Source organism: Oncorhynchus keta, unplaced genomic scaffold (genome assembly GCF_023373465.1).
Source record: "Oncorhynchus keta strain PuntledgeMale-10-30-2019 unplaced genomic scaffold, Oket_V2 Un_contig_1397_pilon_pilon, whole genome shotgun sequence".
Taxonomy (NCBI): Eukaryota; Metazoa; Chordata; class Actinopteri; order Salmoniformes; family Salmonidae; genus Oncorhynchus; species Oncorhynchus keta.
This window is the reverse complement of record NW_026278468.1, coordinates 29,450-39,579: the sequence shown is the minus strand read 5'-3', so window position 1 is coordinate 39,579 and position 10,130 is coordinate 29,450. Positions and strand designations below refer to the sequence as shown.

The 10,130-nt window shown below is 38.7% G+C and overlaps 1 long non-coding RNA gene across 4 annotated transcripts; it reads right to left on the bottom strand.

Annotated features, from left to right (window-relative positions):
- Nucleotides 1-6,971: 6,971 nt before the first annotated feature.
- Nucleotides 6,972-9,659, bottom strand: LOC127918299 (uncharacterized). Of its 4 annotated transcripts, none has more exons than XR_008099734.1 (5): nt 9,580-9,659; nt 7,968-8,279; nt 7,708-7,759; nt 7,396-7,655; nt 6,972-7,291 (listed from the first exon to the last, which is right to left on the bottom strand). It is a non-coding gene; the product is annotated as an uncharacterized LOC127918299 (long non-coding RNA). The 4 variants fall into 4 exon arrangements; XR_008099735.1 differs by having other exon boundaries at nt 8,228-8,279; nt 9,580-9,625; XR_008099732.1 differs by lacking the exon at nt 9,580-9,659 and having other exon boundaries at nt 7,968-8,588.
- Nucleotides 9,660-10,130: the final 471 nt, after the last annotated feature.

Genomic DNA, 10,130 nt, shown 5'->3' with positions numbered 1-10,130 from the left:
CCTATAGAAGAACCAGTTAGCGTCCTAAAACCCTAGAACCGGGGTCATGGTTCGTAACCTTGTCCTATAGAAGAACCAGTTAGGGTCCTAAAACCCTAGAACCAGGGTCATGGTTCGTAACGTTGTCCTATAGAAGAACCAGTTAGGGTCCTAAAACCCTCGAACCAGAGTCATGGTTCGTAACGTTGTCCTATAGAAGAACCAGTTAGGGTCCTAAAACCCTCGAACCAGGGTCATGGTTGTCCTATAGAAAACCAGTTAGTCCTATAGAAGAACCAGTTAGGGTCCTAAAACCCTCGAACCAGAGTCATGGTTCGTAACGTTGTCCTATAGAAGAACCAGTTAGGGTCCTAAAACCCTAGAACCAGAGTCATGGTTCGTAACGTTGTCCTATAGAAGAACCAGTTAGGGTCCTAAAACCCTCGAACCAGAGTCGTGGTTCGTAACGTTGTCCTATAGAAGAACCAGTTAGCGTCCTAAAACCCTAGAACCAGAGTCATGGTTCGTAACGTTGTCCTATAGAAGAACCAGTTAGGGTCCTAAAACCCTCGAACCAGAGTCGTGGTTCGTAACGTTGTCCTATAGAAGAACCAGTTAGGGTCCTAAAACCCTAGAACCAGAGTCATGGTTCGTAACGTTGTCCTTGTCCTAATAACATGAAGCATTAGGGGGCATATGTGCTGATTTTAACGTCTGTTCGACAGTTCTTTAGAGAGGCCTGTATGTATAAGTCTCATAGTGTGGTGCTCAGGCAGGAGGTTAGTTGATTGGTCGGTTGGTGTATTGGTTAAGTCTTTCAGGATGTGGCTTTAAATTCAGTTGGGTATTTTATTATTACGGTCAGCCCTTTAGATGTATCAGAGGCTTGGACCACCCAAACTCAATTAGAGTTTTAGTCGGAATGTGTGTGTGTGTGTTAACGTGTGTGTGTGTGTGTTAACGTGTGTGTGTGAGCGTGTGTGCGCGTGTGTGCGTGTGTGTCCTCAGATGTACCAGAGGGAGATCAGGGTGGCCAGGCAGCAGACTACTGCTGTTGGTATCATCATCCTCATGAAGCCTGTTTGGCACCGGGGACCAATCATTTGCCTCATTTATCTCCTTTCATTAATATGTTCAGCGATGGCCTCAACTCACAAGTGGGAGAAAAATAAAAAATATATATTTTTAAACGATCTTCCAAATCTGTATTCCCTCAGTGTTTCCTCCCTGTGATCTGTCTCCAATTATCACATGGTGACGAGGAGAAGAAGTCCTGGGTGGATGTGTGTGTGTGTGTGTGTGTGTGTGTGTGTGTGTGTGTGTGTGTGTGTGTGTGTGTGTGTGTGTGTGTGTGTCTAAAACAGGGATAATAATAATTGTTCTCTAGCCAGTTTGAAGTCCTAGCGGCAGCCCTAGTAGTAGTTTGGTAATTATCTTAGCTGGGCTGTGGACGGATGTGGGTGAATGTAGTGGGCTGTGGGTGAATGTAGTGGGCGACTGGTGGGCTCTGGGTGAATGTAGTGGGCGACTGTGGGTGAATGTAGTGGGGGAATGGTTGGCTGTGGACGACTGGTTGGCTGTGGACGACTGTGGGTGACTGTAGTGGGCGACTGGTGAACTGTGGACCACTGTGGTGGACTGTGGGTGAATGTAGTGGGCGACTGGTGAGCTGTGGACCACTGTGGTGGACTGTGGGTGAATGTAGTGGGCGACTGTGTGTGAATGTAGTGGGTGACTGGTGGGCTGTGGGTGAATGTAGTGGGCGACTGGTGGGCTGTGGGTGAATGTAGTGGGTGACTGGTGGACTGTGGGTGAATGTAGTGGGCGACTGGTGGACTGTGTGTGAATGTGGTGGGCGACTGGTTGGCTGTGGACGACTGGTTGGCTGTGGTGGGTAACTGGTGGGCTGTGGTGGGTAACTGGTGGACTGTGGTCGGGTGTGGTGGGTAACTGGTGGGCTGTGGGTGAGTGGTGGGCTGTGGTGGGCTGTGGTTGGGTGTGGTGGGTAACTGGTGGACTGTGGTCGGGTGTGGTGGGCGTGGTCGGGTGTGGTGGGTAACTGGTGAACTGTGGTTGGCTTTGGATGACTGTGGATGACTGTGGGTGACTGTGGATGACTGTGGGTGACTGTGGATGACTGTGGGTGACTGTGGGTGACTAGGGATGACTGTGGGTGACTGGATGACTGTGGATGACTGTGGGTGACTGTGGATGACTGTGGGTAACCGTGGGTGACTGTGTGGGTGACTGTGGTGGGTGACTGTGGGTGACTGGTGGACCAACACTGCTTTGTTATAGTCAGTCAGAGAAAGGATATTTAAAATACAGCTGTCAGCTGTTAAGTAGAGTTTTATTGTTACGCCTCTCTATGTTAGTTTATTAGGGACGTGTTACCATAGCGATAAACCCTGGCGGTGGGTGGCTCGGTGCTGGGTTGGCTAGATGGATGAAGGCTAGGCCCTGCAGGCTGCTGTGGTGATTGAGGGCTCAATAAATGCCGGTTATTTCCAGTGTCTCTGTGTGAAATCAGATGTAATGACGGGACAGATTACACATGAAAATACTGCAGGTGTTTCTGGGATATTTAATAATATATTCTCTATATAGTCCACTAGTCTATTCTCTATATAGTCTATTCTCTATATAGTCCACTAGTCTATTCTCTATATAGTCCACTAGTCTATTCTCTATATAGTCTATTCTCTATATAGTCCACTAGTCTATTCTCTATATAGTACACTAGTCTATTCTCTATATAGTACACTAGTCTATTATCTATATAGTCCACTAGTCTATTCTCTATATAGTACACTAGTCTATTCTCTATATAGTACACTAGTCTATTCTCTATATAGTACACTAGTCTATTCTCTATATAGTACACTAGTCTATTCTCTATATAGTACACTAGTCTATTCTCTATATAGTCCACTAGTCTATTCTCTATATAGTACACTAGTCTATTCTCTATATAGTACACTAGTCTATTCTCTATATAGTACACTAGTCTATTCTCTATATAGTCCACTAGTCTATTCTCTATATAGTACACTAGTCTATTCTCTATATAGTACACTAGTCTATTCTCTATATAGTCCACTAGTCTATTCTCTATATAGTCTATTCTCTATATAGTACACTAGTCTATTCTCTATATAGTACACTAGTCTATTCTCTATATAGTACACTAGTCTATTCTCTATATAGTACACTAGTCTATTCTCTATATAGTCCACTAGTCTATTCTCTATATAGTACACCAGTCTATTCTCTATATAGTCCACTAGTCTATTCTCTATATAGTCCACTAGTCTATTCTCTATATAGTACACCAGTCTATTCTCTATATAGTACACTAGTCTATTCTCTATATAGTCTATTCTCTATATAGTACACTAGTCTATTCTCTATATAGTACACTAGTCTATTCTCTATATAGTACACTAGTCTATTCTCTATATAGTCCACTAGTCTATTCTCTATATAGTACACTAGTCTATTCTCTATATAGTACACTAGTCTATTCTCTATATAGTACACTAGTCTATTCTCTATATAGTACACTAGTCTATTCTCTATATAGTCCACTAGTCTATTCTCTATATAGTCCACTAGTCTATTCTCTATATAGTACACTAGTCTATTCTCTATATAGTCTATTCTCTATATAGTACACTAGTCTATTCTCTATATAGTACACTAGTCTATTCTCTATATAGTACACTAGTCTATTCTCTATATAGTACACTAGTCTATTCTCTATATAGTCCACTAGTCTATTCTCTATATAGTACACTAGTCTATTCTCTATATAGTACACTAGTCTATTCTCTATATAGTACACTAGTCTATTCTCTATATAGTCTATTCTCTATATAGTACACTAGTCTATTCTCTATATAGTCCACTAGTCTATTCTCTATATAGTCCACTAGTCTATTCTCTATATAGTACACTAGTCTATTCTCTATATAGTCACTAGTCTATTCTCTATATAGTCTATTCTCTATATAGTACACTAGTCTATTCTCTATATAGTCCACTAGTCTATTCTCTATATAGTCTATTCTCTATATAGTACACTAGTCTATTCTCTATATAGTACACTAGTCTATTCTCTATATAGTACACCAGTCTATTCTCTATATAATCCACTAGTCTATTCTCTATATAGTACACTAGTCTATTCTCTATATAGTCCACTAGTCTATTCTCTATATAGTACACTAGTCTATTCTCTATATAGTACACTAGTCTATTCTCTATATAGTACACTAGTCTATTCTCTATATAGTCCACTAGTCTATTCTCTATATAGTACACTAGTCTATTCTCTATATAGTCTATTCTCTATATAGTACACTAGTCTATTCTCTATATAGTCCACTAGTCTATTCTCTATATAGTACACTAGTCTATTCTCTATATAGTACACTAGTCTATTCTCTATATAGTACACTAGTCTATTCTCTATATAGTCTATTCTCTATATAGTACACTAGTCTATTCTCTATATAGTCCACTAGTCTATTCTCTATATAGTACACTAGTCTATTCTCTATATAGTACACTAGTCTATTCTCTATATAGTCCACTAGTCTATTCTCTATATAGTACACTAGTCTATTCTCTATATAGTACACTAGTCTATTCTATATATAGTCCACTAGTCTATTCTCTATATAGTACACTAGTCTATTCTCTATATAGTACACTAGTCTATTCTCTATATAGTCCACTAGTCTATTCTCTATATAGTATATTCTCTATATAGTACACTAGTCTATTCTCTATATAGTACACTAGTCTATTCTCTATATAGTCCACTAGTCTATTCTCTATATAGTACACTAGTCTATTCTCTATATAGTCCACTAGTCTATTCTCTATATAGTACACTAGTCTATTCTCTATATAATACACTAGTCTATTCTCTATATAGTCCAGTAGTCTAGTCTCTACAAAGTACACTAGTATATTCTCTATATAGTACACTAGTCTATTCTCTATATAGTACACTAGTCTATTCTCTATATAGTCTATTCTCTATATAGTACACTAGTCTATTCTCTATATAGTCCACTAGTCTATTCTCTATATAGTACACTAGTCTATTCTCTATATAGTACACTAGTCTATTCTCTATATAGTCCACTAGTCTATTCTCTATATAGTACACTAGTCTATTCTCTATATAGTACACTAGTCTATTCTCTATATAGTCCACTAGTCTATTCTCTACAAAGTACACTAGTATATTCTCTATATAGTACACTAGTCTATTCTCTATATAGTCCACTAGTCTATTCTCTATATAGTCTATTCTCTATATAGTACACTAGTCTATTCTCTATATAGTCCACTAGTCTATTCTCTATATAGTACACTAGTCTATTCTCTATATAGTACACTAGTCTATTCTCTATATAGTCCACTAGTCTATTCTCTATATATATTCTCTATATAGTACACTAGTCTATTCTCTATATAGTCCACTAGTCTATTCTCTATATAGTATATTCTCTATATAGTACACTAGTCTATTCTCTATATAGTCCACTAGTCTATTCTCTATATAGTACACTAGTCTATTCTCTATATAGTACACTAGTCTATTCTCTATATAGTACACTAGTCTATTCTCTATATAATCCACTAGTCTATTCTCTATATAGTATATTCCAGTAGTCTAGTCTCTACAATAGTACACTAGTCTATTCTCTATATAGTACACTAGTCTATTCTCTATATAGTACTAGTCTATTCTCTATATAGTCCACTAGTCTATTCTCTATATAGTCCACTAGTCTATTCTCTATATAGTCTATTCTCTATATAGTACACTAGTCTATTGTCTATATAGTACACTAGTCTATTCTCTATATAGTCCACTAGTCTATTCTCTATATAGTACACTAGTCTATTCTCTATATAGTCCACTAGTCTATTCTCTATATAGTACACTAGTCTATTCTCTATATAATCCACTAGTCTATTCTCTATATAGTACAGTAGTCTAGTCTCTACAAAGTACACTAGTCTATTCTCTATATAGTACACTAGTCTATTCTCTATATAATACACTAGTCTATTCTCTATATAGTCCACTAGTCTATTCTAGTCTATTCTCTATATAGTCCACTAGTCTATTCTCTATATAGTCTATTCTCTATATAGTACACTAGTCTATTCTCTATGTAGTCCACTAGTCTATTCTATCTATTCTCTATATAGTACACTAGTCTATTCTCTATATAGTCTAGTCTATTCTCTATATAGTACACTAGTCTATTCTCTATATAGTCTATTCTCTATATAGTACACTAGTCTATTCTCTATATAGTCTATTCTCTATATAGTACACTAGTCTATTCTCTATATACAGTGCCTTGCGAAAGTATTCGGCCCCCTTGAACTTTGCGACCTTTTGCCACATTTCAGGCTTCAAACATAAATATATAAAACTGTATGTTTTTGTGAAGAATCAACAACAAGTGGGACACAATCATGAAGTGGAACGACATTTATTGGATATTTCAAACTTTTTTAACAAATCAAAAACTGAAAAATTGGGCGTGCAAAATTATTCAGCCCCCTTAAGTTAATACTTTGTAGCGCCACCTTTTGCTGCGATTACAGCTGTAAGTCGCTTGGGGAATGTCTCTATCAGTTTTGCACATCGAGAGACTGAATTTTTTTCCCATTCCTCCTTGCAAAACAGGTTGAGCTCAGTGAGGTTGGATGGAGAGCATTTGTGAACAGCAGTTTTCAGTTCTTTCCACAGATTCTCGATTGGATTCAGGTCTGGACTTTGACTTTGACTTATATCAGCTGGTCTAATGACCTAAACATAGTAACTATTGGATGGTGGTGGTTATATCAGCTGGTCTAATGACCTGTACATAGTAACTATTGGATGGTGGTGGTTATATCAGCTGGTCTAATGACCTGTACATAGTAACTATTGGATGGTGGTGGTTATATCAGCTGGTCTAATGACCTAAACATAGTAACTATTGGATGGTGGTGGTTATATCAGCTGGTCTAATGACCTAAACATAGTAACTATTGGATGGTGGTGGTTATATCAGCTGGTCTAATGACCTAAACATAGTAACTATTGGATGGTGGTGGTTATATCAGCTGGTCTAATGACCTGTACATAGTAACTATTGGATGGTGGTGGTTATATCAGCTGGTCTAATGACCTGTACATAGTAACTATTGGATGGTGGTGGTTATATCAGCTGGTCTAATGACCTGTACATAGTAACTATTGGATGGTGGTGGTTATATCAGCTGGTCTAATGACCTAAACATAGTAACTATTGGATGGTGGTGGTTATATCAGCTGGTCTAATGACCTAAACATAGTAACTATTGGATGGTGGTGGTTATATCAGCTGGTCTAATGACCTGTACATAGTAACTATTGGATGGTGGTGGTTATATCAGCTGGTCTAATGACCTGTACATAGTAACTATTGGATGGTGGTGGTTATATCAGCTGGTCTAATGACCTGTACATAGTAACTATTGGATGGTGGTGGTTATATCAGCTGGTCTAATGACCTGTACATAGTAACTATTGGATGGTGGTGGTTATATCAGCTGGTCTAATGACCTAAACATAGTAACTATTGGATGGTGGTGGTTATATCAGCTGGTCTAATGACCTGTACATAGTAACTATTGGATGGTTGTGGTTATATCAGCTGGTCTAATGACCTAAACATAGTAACTATTGGATGGTTGTGGTTATATCAGCTGGACTAATGACCTGTACATAGTAACTATTGGATGGTGGTGGTTATATCAGCTGGTCTAATGACCTAAACATAGTAACTATTGGATGGTGGTGGTTATATCAGCTGGTCTAATGACCTAAACATAGTAACTATTGGATGGTGGTGGTTATATCAGCTGGTCTAATGACCTAAACATAGTAACTATTGGATGGTGGTGGTTATATCAGCTGGTCTAATGACCTAAACATAGTAACTATTGGATGGTTGTGGTTATATCAGCTGGTCTAATGACCTAAACATAGTAACTATTGGATGGTGGTGGTTATATCAGCTGGTCTAATGACCTAAACATAGTAACTATTGGATGGTGGTGGTTATATCAGCTGGTCTAATGACCTAAACATAGTAACTATTGGATGGTGGTGGTTATATCAGCTGGTCTAATGACCTAAACATAGTAACTATTGGATGGTGGTGGTTATATCAGCTGGACTAATGACCTAAACATAGTAACTATTGGATGGTGGTGGTTATATCAGCTGGTCTAATGACCTAAACATAGTAACTATTGGATGGTGGTGGTTATATCAGCTGGTCTAATGACCTAAACATAGTAACTATTGGATGGTGGTGGTTATATCAGCTGGTCTAATGACCTAAACATAGTAACTATTGGATGGTGGTGGTTATATCAGCTGGTCTAATGACCTGTACATAGTAACTATTGGATGGTGGTGGTTATATCAGCTGGTCTAATGACCTAAACATAGTAACTATTGGATGGTGGTGGTTATATCAGCTGGTCTAATGACCTGTACATAGTAACTATTGGATGGTGGTGGTTATATCAGCTGGTCTAATGACCTAAACATAGTAACTATTGGATGGTGGTGGTTATATCAGCTGGTCTAATGACCTAAACATAGTAACTATTGGATGGTGGTGGTTATATCAGCTGGTCTAATGACCTAAACATAGTAACTATTGGATGGTGGTGGTTATATCAGCTGGTCTAATGACCTAAACATAGTAACTATTGGATGGTGGTGGTTATATCAGCTGGTCTAATGACCTAAACATAGTAACTATTGGATGGTGGTGGTTATATCAGCTGGTCTAATGACCTGTACATAGTAACTATTGGATGGTGGTGGTTATATCAGCTGGTCTAATGACCTAAACATAGTAACTATTGGATGGTTGTGGTTATATCAGCTGGTCTAATGACCTAAACATAGTAACTATTGGATGGTTGTGGTTATATCAGCTGGACTAATGACCTGTACATAGTAACTATTGGATGGTGGTGGTTATATCAGCTGGTCTAATGACCTAAACATAGTAACTATTGGATGGTGGTGGTTATATCAGCTGGTCTAATGACCTAAACATAGTAACTATTGGATGGTGGTGGTTATATCAGCTGGTCTAATGACCTGTACATAGTAACTATTGGATGGTGGTGGTTATATCAGCTGGTCTAATGACCTAAACATAGTAACTATTGGATGGTGGTGGTTATATCAGCTGGTCTAATGACCTAAACATAGTAACTATTGGATGGTGGTGGTTATATCAGCTGGTCTAATGACCTACACATAGTAACTATTGGATGGTGGTGGTTATATCAGCTGGTCTAATGACCTACACATAGTAACTATTGGATGGTGGTGGTTATATCAGCTGGTCTAATGACCTGTACATAGTAACTATTGGATGGTGGTGGTTATATCAGCTGGTCTAATGACCTAAACATAGTAACTATTGGATTGTTGTGGTTATATCAGCTGGTCTAATGACCTGAACATAGTAACTATTGGATGGTTGTGGTTATATCAGCTGGTCTAATGACCTAAACATAGTCACTATTGGATGGTGGTGGTTATATCAGCTGGTCTAATGACCTAAACATAGTAACTATTGGATGGTGGTGGTTATATCAGCTGGTCTAATGACCTATACATAGTAACTATTGGATGGTGGTGGTTATATCAGCTGGTCTAATGACCTAAACATAGTAACTATTGGATGGTGGTGGTTATATCAGCTGGTCTAATGACCTAAACATAGTAACTATTGGATGGTGGTGGTTATATCAGAGGAGCCTGGTTGGTTGGTGTCCTTATGGAGCTGCTGTTGCATTTCTCCAAACTCTGTCAGAGTCCTTGAACGAGGCGAGCTGTGCCACTTTGTCAGGAGGTGAGGGGGAGGTGAGAGGGGAGGGAAGAGAGCTGTGGAGAGAGAGAGGGGAGAGGAGAATGGGAGGGTTATTGATGCACAGTGGAGTACTAGTGGTTGGGAGGTAGATCTCTGACAGAGAGGTATGAGGAGATATCAGTGTCAGACAGAGGTGGGCTGGGGAGAGGGAGAGGAGCTGTGGAGAGGGAGGGGAGCTGGGGAGAG